We start from the raw sequence: 17,803 nt of genomic DNA on the forward strand, positions 1-17,803 counted from the left end.
TGTTGAGGACAACACAACTTCCAGTCGCCGAGCGGATAAAATCTCCGACCCGGCCGGGACTCCAACCCTGGCCCACTTAGTGGCAGTCAGGAACGCTGCTAAGGCGGCAGACACGGGTCCCAGTAAGCATACGGCAACAGACTGGCGCTCTATTTTGTCAAGACTTGCTACCGGGACGTACTAGTTGAAGGAAGCAGACTGAACGTCCCAGATTCGATCTCCAGTCCGACACAGTGTGTTAATCTGCCTTGAACTTCCAAATCAGCACACACTTCGGTGCAAAGTGAAAATTCAATCGGAAAGAGGGCATTCCTCGCTAAAGTAAGTCTAACAGTATTAAACGTAAACCGTAAACTGAGGACGATATTTCTTAGAACGTACGTTTGTAGCACAGTAATGGACGGTGGAAAACCTGGAAAGAAACAGATTTGAAGAGAGTAAGGGGTGGTGATAAGGAATGACGCTAAAAATTTAATTGACTCACGATATAAGAAATGGAAAGTTATCAAGAGAATCGGCGAGGAAACAAGTATCTGTAATAGATCTTCCTCTTCATGATCACTCTGCAATTCACAATTAATCGTCTGGAAGTGTGTTCATCGAAACTCCTTTAAGCTACTTCTATACCGTGCCACTCACAAATTGCGTGCGGGGAAAAAGAACACTTAGAACTTTCTGTGCGAGCCTTGATGTCTCTTACTTTATTGCGGTGATCATTTTCCCTATGTGGGCAGGCACCGCCAAAATATTTTCATACTCTGAGGAGAAATTGATGATTGAAATTTCATTAGATGATACTGCTCTAACGAAAAACGACTTTGTTTTAATGACTGTCCCTCCTCCCCCCGCCCCATAATTAGCGCATCAGATCAGTGGCTCGCTGCCACCTATTTCGCTACTATACAAAACGAGCTGCGCTTCTTTGAACTTTTTCGATACTGCGGCAATCGTATTTGTTGCGGGCATTAGTCCAGAAGATTGTGGACAAGCGTAGTGTAAGCAGTCACTTTATAAGAAGCGTCGCATTTTCTAAATGTTCTTCCAGCAAATCGCATCTTTGGTTCACTTTCCCCACAACATTATCTTTGTGATCGTTGGAAGTGAAGTTATTCGTAACTGTAATTCGTAAGTAGTTATTTGAATTCACAGCCTTCAGATTTGTGTGGTGTATCGTGTAACCGAAATTTTGCGGATTCGTTTTAGTATTCATGTGGATGATTTCACCTTGTTCAATATTTACAGTCAATTGCCAATTTGTGAACCACGGAGATGTCGTGTCTACATAATTTTGCAATTTGTTTCGATCGTCTAATGATTTTACATTACGGCCAGCAATCTGTTCAGAAGGTCTCCTAAAAGTGTGTGTTGATGAGGAATAGCAGAGGACCTTGGGGAACACCAGATATTACTTGTTTCACCCGATGAGTTCCCGTCAGTTTCTGCTTTGACCTTTCTGACGGGAAATGTGAATCCAATCGCACAACTGAGACGATAATCCATAGGCACGAAACGTGATTAGAAGTCGCTTGTGACGAAATACGTCAAAAGCCTTCAGGAAATCTAGAATTATGGAGTCAGTTTGAGATCCCCTGTCGATAGCAATCAATATTTGTGTAAATAAAGAGGTAGTTATGTTTCATAAGAACGACATTTTTTGAATTAGTGTTGAAGTCTGACAGTAAATCGTTTCCTTCGAGGTAATTCATAATATTCGAACACAGTTAACGTACCAAAATCCTCCTGCAAATCGACGTAAGCGATATGGGTCTGTAACCCAGCGGATTTCTGCTGTTTCCTTTCTTGGGTATTAGTGTGACTTGAGCAACTTTCCAGTCTTTGAGTACGGATATTTCGACGAGCGAGCGTTTTCGTATGATAGCTAAGTACGGACCTATTATGTCAACATATTGTGAAAGCAACCTGTTATACTGTCTGAACCGGAAGACTTACCTTTATTAAATGATTTATGCTGCTTCGCTACACCGAGGATACTCATGTTGGCAGTTATTCTTGATTAAAATTCTGGAATATTTACGTCTTATGTGGTGAAAGATTTTCGGAAAACCGTGTTTACGAATTCTGCATTAATGACACTGACATCAATATCACCACCATTGTTGCCTTTTGCGTCTGATGTACTTCAAATACGACCAGAACGTCTTCGGATTTTCTACCAGATTTCGATACAGTTTCGTTGTGGAAACTATTAAAACCACCTCGCATTGCAGTTTGCGATAAATTTGGGGCGTCTGTAAAACTTCGCCGAGCTTGAGGTTTTGAGTTCTGTTAAATTTGACAAGCTTTTTTCGATGCTTTTGCAACAAAGTTCTGACTTCTTTTGTGCACCATAGTGGATTAGTGCCATCTCTTATAAATTTATTTGGTAGGTACCATTCAGTCGCCATCGTTACTATTTCTTCGGTCCATGGGTACATAGTCAGTTTGGAAGTAGTGAAGACTGTCTCTTATAAAGGCCTCAAGCGAAATTTTATCTGCTTTTTTAAATAGATTTTTCCGTTAATTTTTGGTGGATTTGGATATTCCACTATTCAGGGTGGTTGCAACAAATATCACTAATCCTTGTCTGTCATATTACTTCCTCAGAGTGAATGGTTGCCAAGAGGTCAAGTATGTTTTCGCAAGTATTTACAATTAGAGTGGACTCCTGAATTAATAGTTTAAAATAATTTACTGAGAACGTAGTTAGTACGGTTTTGGACAACCCTTTATACGAACTACCAACACGTGTTTTTGAAAAAATGTCGAGGATAGACTGAAGTCACCACCACTTGTAACTGTGTGAGTGGGGTACCCATTTGAAATAAGAAGGAAGAAGGGCTGGATGATAGGACACTTCTTAACACATCAGGAAATGACTTACATATTACTACAGTGAGCTGTAGAGGCAAAAAATTGTGTGGGAAGTCGGAGATTTGAATAAAAACATTCATGGCCTCGGATATGAGAGCTGTTCTGAGATCAAGAGGAGAGGAAGTGTTTCACTGTGTTACCAATGTCACAAACAAAATCAAAACTAAATGAAAACCTATAAGAGGAAGCATTGAAATGTAAAATAAATTGGAATAAATTAAATAGACTTTTATTGATTTGAACACTTCAGAGGACCAGCATCCACGACATGTTTGTGCATTGGCGCTCGACTATGAGGTAGTTGGTGCAAAACTTACTTGTTCGTGCTGAAAGAAAGCATAGTCGCCATTATTTGACCGGCCAGAGAATGACATATTTCGGAGTACAGCTCCTTATTACCAGACTTTGAATCTACGTCTTGGGTTAAATTCCCAACTCCTCCTCAGTGTCTCCCGTCAGATCGGTACGTTTAGCTCGGCGGCCCTCGCAATGCTATTCGAGAGGGATGGGCTATGTATCAGCACCGGATTTCACGCCTCCCTTCTGTTTCCTCTTAATCTTCTTCTTCCCCATGTTTTTCGTTTATCATCCATCACCCAATCAATCCCATCAATCAATCCCATCAATTAGTCCATCCAATATCGATCGCTATACCATTCACAAGAAAATAATACGTAGTTAAAAACTGTTTCTTATGTTGAGTAGCCGGACACTTCTTTCCCATGTTGTATGTTCAGTTCAAGGATGTGGTGGAATGCATTGAACATTACGGATTTTTAAAACGTGGTCTATAATCTTGTGATACCTTCAGAAAACTCCGTCTTTGCAGAAAAATATAAAAAATAAGTAAAAGCTATTAAATACAGGAATTTTGAGTGAATGCTGCGTGGAGGTTGCTGGCAGGTGCCTGTTATGAAACGTGTTCCACATACACTCCTCATTCAGGACCCCTACTTCTGTAAATATTTTTTGCTAACCATTGCTTGCCGATGTGGAAATACTCATTTTAGAATCCTCTGCCGTCCGTGCCACCGAGCGAGGTGGCGCAGTGGTTAGCACACTGGACTCGCATTCGGGAGGACGACGGTTCAATCCCGTCTCCGGCCATCCTGATTTAGGTTTTCCGTGATTTTCCTAAATCGCTTCAGGCAAATTCCGGGATGGCTCCTTTGAAAGGGCACGGCCGGTTTCCTTCCCCATCCTTCCCTCACCCGAGCTTGCGCTCCGTCTCTAATGACCTCGTTGTCGACGGGACGTTAAACACTAATCTCCTCCTCCTCCTCCTCCCTGCCATCCGTATAGCTTTCATGCTAAGGCACTAGACACTCTGCGTAGCTTACCTACTGAAGTAACTGATGGTAGTCTGGATAATACAGTGCGAAGTGGACCAGTGGGTGAAACGTGTAGTATAGATGGAGCAGATGGGGTAGCATTTTATGCAAGTCATAGAACTCGCTCCGATACTGAAGTGGCTGAAAATGTACATTTATATGCATGTTGGTTGTTAACCCATATGCTGTGGGATATGACTCCCTCCTGAGGGCATATGTTTACTAACAGAAGCTGATATTCATAATTTCCTACAGATGTTTTCAAGCTTACGAATGAAAGTACTACGTATGATTTTGTATTCTTTCCCATGTCATATGGAGATAGAAGTATAAGGTAAAATTAGCGATTTAACTGATTAATATTATAAAAAAGTACATACTGACAGCTATTTCATTGTTCCACTGACTAGGCTTAAAGGCTAAACAAAACATCTTCTGTTAACCCAGAAGTCAGTCGTTTCTTGTAAGCAGCGAATTTCGTTGAAAATACTTAATTTTTTCTAATAACGGAACGCTGTTTGTAAGTTTTTAATTATCTGCTGGGTGGAACTGAAACATTAAGTTATTAAACGTAACACACATCTATTACTGTTAAAATGTGCAAGTGGAGAATGGAATAAAATAGTTATTTCAATTTAGAAATAGCTCCTTCTTTTTAAGATTTAACTGTAGGACCACTCACTGCACGTGTTAACCAATGGGACAGAGCAGGACTTGTAATTTATTAATGAGGTTTTCAATGCATTTTTCCACAAAGAGGCTAGAGAAAAGGGGATGCGGTTGCAATATGCAAATCGTGAATTACTTTTCAACACATGGCCGAATAATTTATTAAAAAAACCTATTGAATGTAGAGTAAGTACAGAGAAAACAGCAGCATACACAAAATAATAGGTTGCCGTGGTTTCCTATTTTACACGAAGATACGGTGAAATACATCAGGGTACCAAGTCGAACAATAGTGTAGTTGGTTGGAAACCGAGGGGAACAATAATTACGAAGTGGAATCTGTTGTTGTTGTTGTTGTTGTTGTGGTCTTCAGTCCTGAGACTGGTTTGATGCAGCTCTCCATGCTACTCTATCCTGTGCAAGCTTTTTCATCTCCCAGTACCTACTGCAACCTACATCCTTCTGAATCTGCTTTGTGTATTCATCTCTTGGTCTCCCTCTACGATTTTTACCCTCCACGCTCCCCTCCAATACTAAATTGGTGATCCCTTGATGCCTCAGAACATGTCCTACCAACCGATCCCTTCTTCAAGTTGCGCCACAAACTTCTCTTCTCCCCAATCCTATTCAATACTTCCTCATTAGTTATGTGATCTACCCATCTAATCTTCAGCATTCTTCTGTAGCACCACATTTCGAAAGCTTCTATTCTCTTCTTGTCCCAACTATTTATCGTCCATGTTTCACTTCCATACATGGCTACACTCCATACAAATACTTTCAGAAATGACTTCCTGACACTTAAATCAACACTGGATGTTAAAAAATTTCTCTTCTTCAGAAAGGCTTTCCTTGCCATTGCCAGCCTACATTTTATATCCTCTCTACTTCGACCATCATCAGTTATTTTGCTCCCCAAATAGCAAAACTCCTTTCCTAATTTAAGTGCCTCATTTCCTAATCTAATTCCCTCAGCATCACCCGACTTACTTCGACTACATTCCATTATCCTTGTTTTGCTTTTGTTGATGTTCATCTTATATCCTCCTTTCAAGACACTGTCCATTCCATTCAACTGCTCTTCCAAGTCCTTTGCTGTCTCTGACAGAATTACAATGTCATCGGCGAACCTCAAAGTTTTTATTTCTTCTCCATGAATTTTAATACCTACTCCGAATTTTTCTTTTGTTTCCTTTACTGCTTGCTCAATATACAGATTGAACAACATCGGGGAGAGGCTACAACCCTGTCTTACTCCCTTCCCAACCACTGCTTCCCTTTCATGTCCCTCGACTCTTCTAACTGCCATCTGGTTTCTGTACAAATTGTAAATAGCCTTTCGCTCCCTGTATTTTACCCCTGCCACCTTCAGAATTTGAAAGAGAGTATTCCAGTCAACATTGTCAAAAGCTTTCTCTAAGTCTACAAATGCTAGAAACGTAGGTTTGCCTTTCCTTAATCTTTCTTCTAAGATAAGTCGTAAGGTCAGTATTGCCTCACGTGTTCCAGTGTTTCTACGGAATCCAAACTGATCTTCCCCGAGGTTGGCTTCTACTAGTTTTTCCATTCGTCTGTAAAGAATTCGTGTTAGTATTTTGCAGCTGTGACTTATTAAGCTGATAGTTCGGTAATTTTCACATCTGTCAACACCTGCTTTCTTTGGGATTGGAATTATTATATTCTTCTTGAAGTCTGAGGGTATTTCGCCTGTCTCATACATCTTCCTCACCAGATGGTAGAGTTTTGTCAGGACTGGCTCTCCCACGGCCGTCAGTAGTTCCAATGGAATATTGTCTACTCCGGGGGCTTTGTTTCGACTCAGGTCTTTCAGTGCTCTGTCAAACTCTTCACGCATTATCATATCTCCCATTTCATCTTCATCTACATCCTCTTCCATTTCTATAATATTGTCCTCAAGTACATCGCCCTTGTATAAACCCTCTATATACTCCTTCCACCTTTCTGCTTTCCCTTCTTTGCTTAGAACTGGGTTTCCATCTGAGCTCTTGATATTCATACAAGTCGTTCTCTTATCTCCAAAGGTCTCTTTAATTTTCCTGTAGGCGGTATCTATCTTACCCCTAGTGAGATAGGCCTCTACATCCTTACATTTGTCCTCTAGCCATCCCTGCTTAGCCATTTTGCACTTCCTGTCGATCTCATTTTTGAGACGTTTGTATTCCTTTTTGCGTGCTTCATCTACTGCATTTTTATATTTTCTCCTTTCATCAATTAAATTCAATATTTCTTCTGTTACCCAAGGATTTCTACTAGCCCTCGTCTTTTTACCTACTTGATCCTCTGCTGCCTTCACTACTTCATCCCTCAAAGCTACCCATTCTTCTTCTACTGTATTTATTTCCCCCATTCCTGTCAATTGCTCCCTTATGCTCTCCCTGAATCTCTGTACCACCTCTGGTTCTTTTAGTTTATCCAGGTCCCATCTCCTTAAATTCCCACCTTTTTGCAGTTTCTTCAGTTTTAATCGACATGTCATAACCAATAGATTGTGGTCAGAGTCCACATCTGCCCCTGGAAATGTCTTACAATTTAAAATCTGGTTCCTAAATCTCTGTCTTACCATTATATAATATATCTGATACCTTTTAGTATCTCCAGGGTTCTTCCATGTATACAACCTTCTTTCATGATTCTTAAACCAAGTGTTAGTTATGATTATGTTGTGCTCTGTGCAAAATTCTACCAGGCGGCTTCCTCTTTCATTTCTTAGCCCCAATCCATATTCACCTACTATGTTTCCTTCTCTCCCTTTTCCTACACTCGAATTCCAGTCACCCATGACTATTAAATTTTCGTCTCTCTTCACAATCTAAATAATTTCTTTTATTTCATCATACATTTCTTCAATTTCTTCGTCATCTGCAGAGCTAGTTGGCATATAAACTTGTACTACTGTAGTAGGTGTGGGCTTCGTATCTATCTTGGCCACAATAATGCGTTCACTATGCTGTTTGTAGTAGCTTACCCGCATTCCTATTTTCCTATTCATTATTAAACCTACTCCTGCATTACCCCTATTTGATTTTGTGTTTATAACCCTGTAGTCACCTGACCAGAAGTCTTGTTCCTCCTGCCACCGAACTTCACTAATTCCCACTATATCTAACTTCAACCTATCCATTTCCCTTTTTAAATTTTCTAACCTACCTGCCCGATTAAGGGATCTGACATTCCACGCTCCGATCCGTAGAACGCCAGTTTTCTTTCTCCTGATAACGACATCCTCTTGAGTAGTCCCCGCCCGGAGGTCCGAATGGGGGACTATTTTACCTCCGGAATATTTTACCCAAGAGGACCCCATCATAATTTAACCATACAGTAAAGCTGCATAATTTAACCATACAGTAAAGCTGCGATCGGCTGAAAGGAAGAATTCAGCCGATCGCAGTACCACATCAGCAAGGCCGTTTTGGTTAGTGTTACAAGGCCAGATCAGTCAATCATCCAGACTGTTGCCCTTGCAACTACTGAAAAAGGCTGCTGCCCCTCTTCTGGAACCACACGTTTGTCTGGTCTCTCAACAGATACCCCTCCGTTGTGGTTGCACCTACGGTACGGCTATCTGTATCGCTGAGGCACGCAAGCCTCCCCACCAACGGCAAGGTCCATGGTTCATGGGGGGAGGGGGGGGGGGGAAGTGGAATCTAGCGCTCGTAAATACGCCCTTACCAGAACGCACCAACACATCGAAATAAATACCGCATTATTGTTACCAAAACTACTACCGCAAAACACAATGACTAATAAGCAGAGTGCATCTTGGCTAGAGACATGAGATAGAACAAGAGTCGATCAACATGTGTTCGCACACGGCACAATAAACACGACGGAAAACGCCGGTTATAGCTTCGACATAATTCACAGAAATACAGTAAAGCGCGCAAACGATCCACGAATGCTGAACGCGTGGGGAGTTGTTGGAAATTTAATACAAGCATAAACTAAATGGGAACAAGTTCCACAAACAGCGAATGTACTCTGAAGTGCTCAATTCTTGGATTTCAAAATAGCTTGGCTAAGTAAATACACATTCCACACTACAACTTGAAGTCAATCTACTGATTGATTGTAAAGACGTAATACACATTACGCTGTTTACACGTGGTTGAGAAAGCCAAATTCCCACAGCAAAAACATCGATTTACAACAGAAAAATTCAGTAGAAATTGGGAACGCATTTCATACGAACTCAGTCAATGAAAGTGCACACAACTGGCGTAGGTGGCAAAGAATGGGTTTAGACTCTGAGATAAACCATGTTGTAGTGTGGCTGCACAAAGTCACCGACAAGTTCCAAAAACTCATGAACGATGTAAAATTTAATCTCGCGCCTCTCGTAATTTCATTTAATAAACTTGTCCCATTCACTGAGAATGAATGCGCTACACTACTGGTCTGGGAGGACGAAGTCTTCTTGTTCCGCCCTACACATAGAGCCTATCTCACTTACACACAATGTATACTTACTGAAGAACTCAAAAATGTTATTAGATCTTCACATAAAATAATTCCCGCAATAACTAGCATGTTATTCCTGACTGAAATAAAATGATTGAAATTCACACACAAAATAATTCAACTATCTCCATCCGTGGGCTGCTCACATTTCGCTCCATACTCACCAGTCTCCAGCGGAACAGTAACCCTTTCAGCCAAAAGCCCGCTGCATCCACTACTTCTATTGTAGGGGTGGGGGTGGACACCAAAGACGCAGATGTCCTAGCTGCCGACGTAACCCTTTTGTGTGCTAGTGTACTAGCTCTGCAGATGAAGCCAGATCTTTCTGCCTTTCCACTTACCCTAAAGCTGTTGGCAAAACTGGAGAATTGGGCGAAACAATATTAGCAGATACCTGCTGGCTGCTCTCACGAAAAGACATATTCACTCCTTTCAGTCACGCACCACAGCTTACGTGACAGAACAAGAATGTAGGAGTGGTTCGGTACCCACTTATTTGTAACATAATAAAGAAAAGACGCATCCATGTAAACGACACACTTCCTTCTTAGAGACTAATGGCACTCAAACAACAGATACCATGTATCATTTACTGTTCTTTGGAGATTCGCGGCGTCTAGAGTGGCGTAAAGTTATTAATGGATGTGAGATTCGTATCTTAGGGCTCAAGTCATGGTTTTTATACTAGTAAATTAATATTCCAAGGAGATTTCTTTTTTAGGCTCATAATAGCGATGGATCACCCGATATAAACTATAAAAAACTTTAGTTTCAGAGGTCCGGTCACACTCCTTATTTAACTTGTCAGAAAATGGGCCACCACGAGTCTAAGTGGAAAAATGTCTTCATTCAATGAAGTATACATACGAGGGCTATTTGTTTATTAAGGTCTGACCGGCCATGACGTGGACATCAAAGTGAAATTCAAAAAGGTTTTGTTTTCAACAGTTGGCTGCACCTATTTCTCTCCGTAGTCTGACTTCGAGTAATCTCAGAGAATTATACCAACTTTCCAAAACCCCCATCAAAGAAAGCAATCGCCTGTGCTTCCCGACAGTTCTCTATCCTGGCCTGCAGTTCGTTGTCTGCGCCATAATGTTTTTTTCATAGCCAGGAGCTCATGTGAGCAGGGCTGAACCTCGGAGGGAGCCGAGTCCTGGCTGTATGGTGGGTGATCAAACGCTTTCCGGAGAAAACGCTGCGGGAGCGTCTTCATTGCTCCTGCATTGTGCGGCCATGATATTGTTATGAAGAGGGAATTGAATGAGAGTTAGGTTATACGGACTACATGAAATCAGGCGAAATCTCTCATCAGGCATTCATATTTAGTGGGAGACACTATTTTCTAATCATCTTTAAGTGTTCGCTGTGCACTCAGAACTAAAACGGGCGATCTCACGCGATCCACAGGTATACTAAAGGTAGTATCCAACACATCTGTAGAAAGATCCGTCGAATTTTCACTTTGGTTTCCATTTCGTGAGCTATCAGACCTTTGTAAACGAATAGATCTTGCATATTCTGTCTTTAACTGGTGATTAGTTTCGTAATGTCCATCTCAAGATTTTCTTTTCGAGCTAAAAGTTTCAGAATATCTATTTCATCATCTATTCGCTTCGATCACCTTCTCTCTCTCTCTCTCTCTCTCTCTCTCTCTCTCTCTCTCTCTCTGGCCTGTCCACGTGCCCGGGTAGAGTCATTACGGGCAGCGGCGCGCGCATCTGCCGTTCCCCTCGCTGTGACGCAGCTGTCGGGCGTGTTATCCAGTAATGTGGCGGGCGCGCTTTCCCGCGTCAGCTAATATCCCTGTCAAAACAGAAAACGCTGTCACCGCTGACACGGCGCTGAGCCGTTCGCGTGCGCAGCAAATAACAGCGACCTTCACAGAGCTTTCAAATCCCGACCAACAACGTGCTTTCAGTTTATTCCGACTCGACTGACGTGGTTAAGCCCGTATCTCATTCGCAGTTAACACACGATCCCAGTTTGTTTGCTTAGAGGACCACATTGACGCCACGAATATAGATGCCAACCATTTACTGAATTTCCATGTGTGCTTCAGCACATTCGCGTCTCTTCCGAGCACTGCAAGTGGCGTTGTGCAGGGGTGGTGCAGTAAAACGGAAAGTTTCTGTGCCATTAGATCTGTCCGTGTGGTCACGATACGCCGCTACACACAACCACTGCTGTACCCATGGGGCACTGAGGCTTCAAGCAGAGCACCGGTATCAGTGAGGTTGCCCGAGCAACAGGCGAGAATTCACAGTACTTCCCATCGGCCGCACAGAGCGCGTAGCCATTACCGCACAACTTCGCAGCGCCTATAACGTGAGTGGAATTAGTTTCCCTCAGTTCGTTCCACCCGCCGGGTATTTAGAGGGTGCACGGCCCGACGACAGTGGAGCGAAATGAAGAGCCATCTGGAGTTCCACTGAAGAGTCAGCTGGTCTACTTCAACGGCCACCACTCGCCCACCAAATAATCACTTCGCAAATAAACTTAGGACTTTCTGGATGTGTAAACCAACCTGATTAGGACTCTGATACAAAATGGTTACTAGTCAATAATTTTACCTCACATCGACGCTCTTCATACGAGAGTCAAGTTGCCTGCCGTCAAAGAACATTTCCCACTGCTGTAACACTGGCGGTGGCGGCTTCTTCGTATGGAGAAAAAAATGGTTCAAATGGCTCTGAGCACTATGGGACTTAACATCTGTGGTCATCAGTCCCCTAGAACTTAGAACTACTTAAACCTAACTAACCTAGGGACATCACACACATCCATGCCCGAGGCAGGATTCGAACCTGCGACGTAGCAGTCGCGCGGTTCCGGACTGCGCTCCTAGAACCGCTAGACCACCGCGGCCGGCTTCGTATGGAGACATTGACAGTATATACTAGGTGGTATGGCACGTTAAAATCCCAGATCTTGCACGATTTCGAATGTGATACGTATACCATATCGGAAATTTATAGTCTGGCTGGAATCGTATGCTCTGTACCCTTCGTCCTCTGTATTATTCTACACTTATCTACGCAGTTGCAGCCAGAGAGATCTCACTGCAGCACACGAGCTACCAGCAATTCAAACGCCCTTCAATGTTGTCAATAATTTCTGTAAAAGAACGATCAGCGATGAAATAACTACATGACAGTGTTAAGGAGCCTCATTGTAAATGTCTTTGACAGTTAGCACCTTACGACCCTAGTAAAAAGTGGACGTAGCGGGTGGTATCAATACTTGTTTACTACCACACGGCGCTAAATAATTTCATCTTGCCTAAGACAGTCATTAATATCAGAACACTGTTGTTCCCAGTTTCTTTGGTCTTTTTCTGTAGCCGCTTATGTTTTCTGCTCTTGATTAACCTACTAAAAATCGGAAAATTGGCAGTAAAATCTGCATTTTTTGATATAGCATCTCATTATATATATATTTCGTATTGCGCCACATTTTAAAATTTCTCAACATCATGAGAGGCCAAAAAACACCATGCTTGATTTTTAATGGTTCCCTTTTAATCAATAACAGATGCAACATTTTTTTGAGGCCGATTTCGTCGAGTTAGATGATACAAGAGTACATAGCTAAGGTCGGTAAAAGTTCTGATCTACACTACTACATAAAGACAACAGGTTGTTTAAAGTTGTTCCCAAAAAACTCGAAAATTTCTTGTCGGATTTACTTCAAATGTTTACATGATGCTCTAGTAAACATTCGGATGGACACGATATACAGGTTGGTGAGAAACATTCTGAGAAGCTTGTAAGGGTGTCGCAGGGTAGGCTGTGCTGAGAGATAATTATTAAGGAAAGAATTCGATACTTTGTGGCGTTTCCGAGATAATGAACACTGAAGCTAGCCAATCAGGCCTTCGCGTTCGCAAATTCAGGCGGTCTGCCAGATGCAATTAGTGTCAGTTGTTCTCACAGCGTAGGTGATAATGCACGAGACTGCTCAGCATTTGGCTCTGGTTTTATCGTTATTACGACCCCGTATCCAAATTTTGCACTCCTCCCTTGTTCGGCTTCAGGAAACCAAACGAACACTTTCGCGACACAATGTCTGGTGGGTCATTGCAATATGCGCCCTTAATGACCTGATGGACTAATTTCAATGCATATTAACTGGGAAACAGCGCGGTGTACCGAAACTCTTATTAAGTTACTTTTTCAGCATAACATATACAATATTTTTAATTCATGTGATAGGTGCAGGGTGTTCTTTTTGACTGAAGACATTGAAATATCTCGAAAACTACACACCGGATGAAAAAAATTGTGATTCCAATTTGTTTGTCTCGGAGGGGGACATCCGACGGTATCGCACTTGACCCGCCACCCCACTCCGTGCGTGGGTGTGGGCAACTTTTAAATCTTCAGTGAGAACCCCCGCTTGTTATTGCAGATTACGATTCTACAGCAAAATCTATATACGTTGTATCGGGAGCATTTTCTTAGTTTTCCCACAGACAGAGCTGCAATAGGTGGAATAGAACTGGGTACACAATCGAAACTTACGTCGTGCTGCTCAATGAGCCTTGCATGTCCAGTGGCACGTGGGACCCCTGCTCTATGCTGCGAGGGCAGGACAGTCTAGGCCAGTATTTAATAACTTGTAACTGGAAGTCCCATTGACAACGCTGTAATCCTCAAACTACCCAGACAGGGGACGACTGAAATGCGCCATAGTGGCCGTATAGCGAACAACGACGAATCATAACAGAGTGTACACTGCGACCACAGTTCACGTATCGTGCAGACTTAGAACAGATAGCGGCTCTAAACATTAAAATATTTGGGCAGTGTTGATTGCCTGCACACCTATCTACCATTTGAAGTTCAGACTTGAAAGCAGAAGATGAATGTTGCAACCACAGAAGAAAAAAATAAATCCTGATTTACGGAGAACATGCGAGAAATGTTGAGGCTGTAGTTGGCTTGTATGTCAAGCGTTTTCCAGAGAACTTGCGCTCCCGTTCGTTCTTTTACAAGTTGTGAACGCCTTTATGTCCGATTGCAACGTACAGACTGGCAAAAGGAAACGAAGCAAATGTGTTACTAGAGGAGCTAATGAGACAACTGTACTAGTTGCAGCGCACCACAACCCACGGATAAGTGACATGCAATTATACCACGATTCCGGTATCTCTGTAGGTAATACTGTCACAATACTGCATCGTCGTAAGTATCCATACCACGTGTCACTGCATCAAGAACTTCACGGCGCCTATTTCAACAACCGGGTAGTGTTTTGTGAATGAGCTCGTCAACGAGACCACCTCTGCGTTATTTTATTAGCCTACATTCAGAAACCATGGTAGCGTTAGCCAGCGTAACATTCATTACTGGGGTGTAGACAATTCCCACTGGTTACGGCAAGTCAGTTAACGTATGGTATGGATCGTGGGATCGTGGAGAACAAACTCATTGGTCCGTATTTTATAGACGACACGTTGAATTGAACTCTTTGAGAACAGGAACGACCAGTATTACTGCAGGATGTTGACCTGGACGTTGAACAACGTATGTGGTTTCAGCATGACGGTTGCTCATCTCATTATGCAACTGAAGCACGGGAGGTATTACACCGTGTTTACATTGGTTTGTGGGTCGGCAGAGGTGGCCATATAACCCGCTGGGTCCCGGATTTCTTTCTGTGAGGATATTTCGAAGATGACCAGCAAGTGCCAACGGGCCGTGAATCAGTGGCGGATAAGTATGGGGCCGCGCGGGGCACGTCTGAGCTCTCCGATCGGCCTCACCCGTAGCCAGCCCAGCAACTACTCGCACTGAGGTTGACCCCTCACCTGAGGTCGCCTGGGGAGTAGCTGGCGGCGAAAGACTGCTCCGGTGGCCGCACGTAAGGCCTCTGTGGTTTGTCTGACAAACAGGTTCCAGGTGCTGTCTGTAGCTGACACTGCCGCTGAGCCAGATGCCGTGGACTGTCCTGTTTCAGAGGAAGCCTCTCAGCCTGCAAGATCCGGGTAATCGCAGAGGGTGGGATTACTGACAGTTTGGAGCACCAGCGTTAGGCGTCTTATGGTTAGGGACATGGCTGCCAAGAAGGTAATGAAAACCAATGTGCACTCCGTGTACATACTGGGCGGTGTCATTCCAGATGTGGAAAGGGTCCTCCCAGATGCCATGAAGAGCACAGGGTGCAGCCAACTGCAGGTGGTGGCTCACGTCGGTAGCAATGATGTGTGTCATTTTGGATCAGAAGAGATTCTCTCTGGTTTCGAGTGGCTAACAGAAGTGGTAAAAGCTGCCAGTCTTGCTTGCAAGATGAAAGCAGAGCTGACCATTTGCAGCATAGTCCACAGGACCGATTGCGGATCTCTGGTACAAAGCCGAGTGGAGGGTCTGAATCGGAGGCTCAGACGGTTCTGCGACCGTGTAGGCTGCAGATTCCTCGACTTACGCCAAAGGGTGGTTGGGTGTCGGCTTCCGCTGAATAGGTCAGGTGTCCACTATAAGCAGGTGGCGGCTACACGGGTAGCAGGGGCTGTGTGGCGTGGACTGGGCGGTTTTTTTAGGTTAGAGGGTCTCGGGAAAACACAAGAAGTGCTTTGTCACAAAGGCTGCATGCCGAACACAAGAAGAACGCAGATACAGGAATCATCGTTATAACAGTAGTACATTCTCGTAGCTGTGTTCGGAAAGTACCAGAGCTCTGAGCGGATATAAAGCACTGATAATCATATCTTTATAGGCACTGAAAGCTGGCTAAAGCCGGAGACAAGCTCAGCCGAAATTTTTGCGAAGAACCTAACGGTGTTGCGAAAGGATAGGCTAAACACTGATGGCCGTGGCGTGTTTGTTGCTGTTAGAAATAGTTTACATTGTCGCGAAATTACAGTAGATAGTTCCTGTGAGTCAGTATGGGTAGAGGTCATTGTTGGCAACCGGAATAAAATAATAATTGGATCCTTTTACCGACTTCCCAACTGAGATGATGAAGTTATTGAAAGGTTCAAAGAAAACTTGAGTTTGATTTCAAACACGTACCCGACCCATACGATTATATTCGGTGGTGACTTTAATTTACCCTCGATATTTTAGCGAAAATAAATGTTTAATTCCGGAGGTACGCATGAAACATCGTCCGAAATTATGCTGAACGCATTCTCTGAAAATTATTTGGAGCAGTTAGTTCATGAGCCCACACGAATAATAGACGGTTGTGAAGAGACACTTGACCTCTTAGCAACAAATGATCCTGAGTTAATAGCGAGCATCAAAATGGATACAGGGATTAGTGAACACAGGGTTGTCGTAGCTAGACAGAATATTGTAACCACAAATCCTCCAACAATAAACGAAAAATATACCTATTCAGAAAAGCAGATAAAAATTCACTTGGCGTCTTCCTGAGAGACAATCTCTACTCATTCCAAATTAATAATGTAAGTGTAGACCAGATGTGGTTTAAATTCAAAGAAATAGTATCGGCAGCAATTGAGAGATTTCTACCAAATAAATTACCAAACGATGCAGCTGATCCACTTTGGTACACAAAACGGGTCAGAACACTGTTGCAGAAACAACGAAACAAATGTGCCAATTTAAACAGACGCAAAATCCCCAAGATTTGCAATTTTTTACAGCAGCTCGAAATTTAGCTCGGATTCAATGCGAGATGCTTATAACAGATTCCAAAGCCCAACTTCATCTCGAAACGTGGCAGAAGATCCAAAGCGATTCTGATCGTATGTGAAGTACGTTAGCGGCAAGAAACAATCAATGCTTTCTCTAAGCGATAACAATGGACATACTATCGAAGACAGTGCTGCTAAAGCAGAGTTACTAAACACAGTCTTACGAAATACCTTCGCAAAAGAAGATGAAGTAAATATTCTAGAATTCGAATCAAGAACAGCTGCCGACATGAGTAACGTAGATGTAAATATCGTCGGAGTAGTGAAGCAACTTAAATAACCTAATAAAAGCAAGTCTTCCGATCCAGAATCTCTTCCAATTAGGTGACTTTCAGAGTACGCTGATGCATTAGCTCCATACTTAACAATCGTATACAAATGTTCGCTCGACAAAACATCCGTACCCAAAGACTGGAAAGTTGCAAAGGTCACACCAATATTCAAGAAGGGTAGTAGGAGTAATCCACTAAATTACAGGCCCGTATAATTAACGTCGATATGCACCAGGATTTTGGAATATATATTGTGTTCGAAAATTATGAATTACCTCGAAGAAAACTGTCTACTGACACACAGTCAAAATTGGTTTAGAAAACATAGTTCCTGTGAAACACAATTAGCTCTTCATTCGCATGAAATGTTGAGTGATATTCACAAGGGATTTGAGATTGATTCCATATTTCCGGATTTCCGGAGGGCTTTTGACACTGTACCACACAAATGGCTTGTAGTGAAATTGCGTGCTTATGAAATATCGTCTCAGTTACGTGGTTGGATTTCTGATTTCCTG

Source organism: Schistocerca serialis, chromosome 8 (assembly GCF_023864345.2).
Source record: "Schistocerca serialis cubense isolate TAMUIC-IGC-003099 chromosome 8, iqSchSeri2.2, whole genome shotgun sequence".
In the NCBI taxonomy this organism is placed as follows: domain Eukaryota; kingdom Metazoa; phylum Arthropoda; class Insecta; order Orthoptera; family Acrididae; genus Schistocerca; species Schistocerca serialis.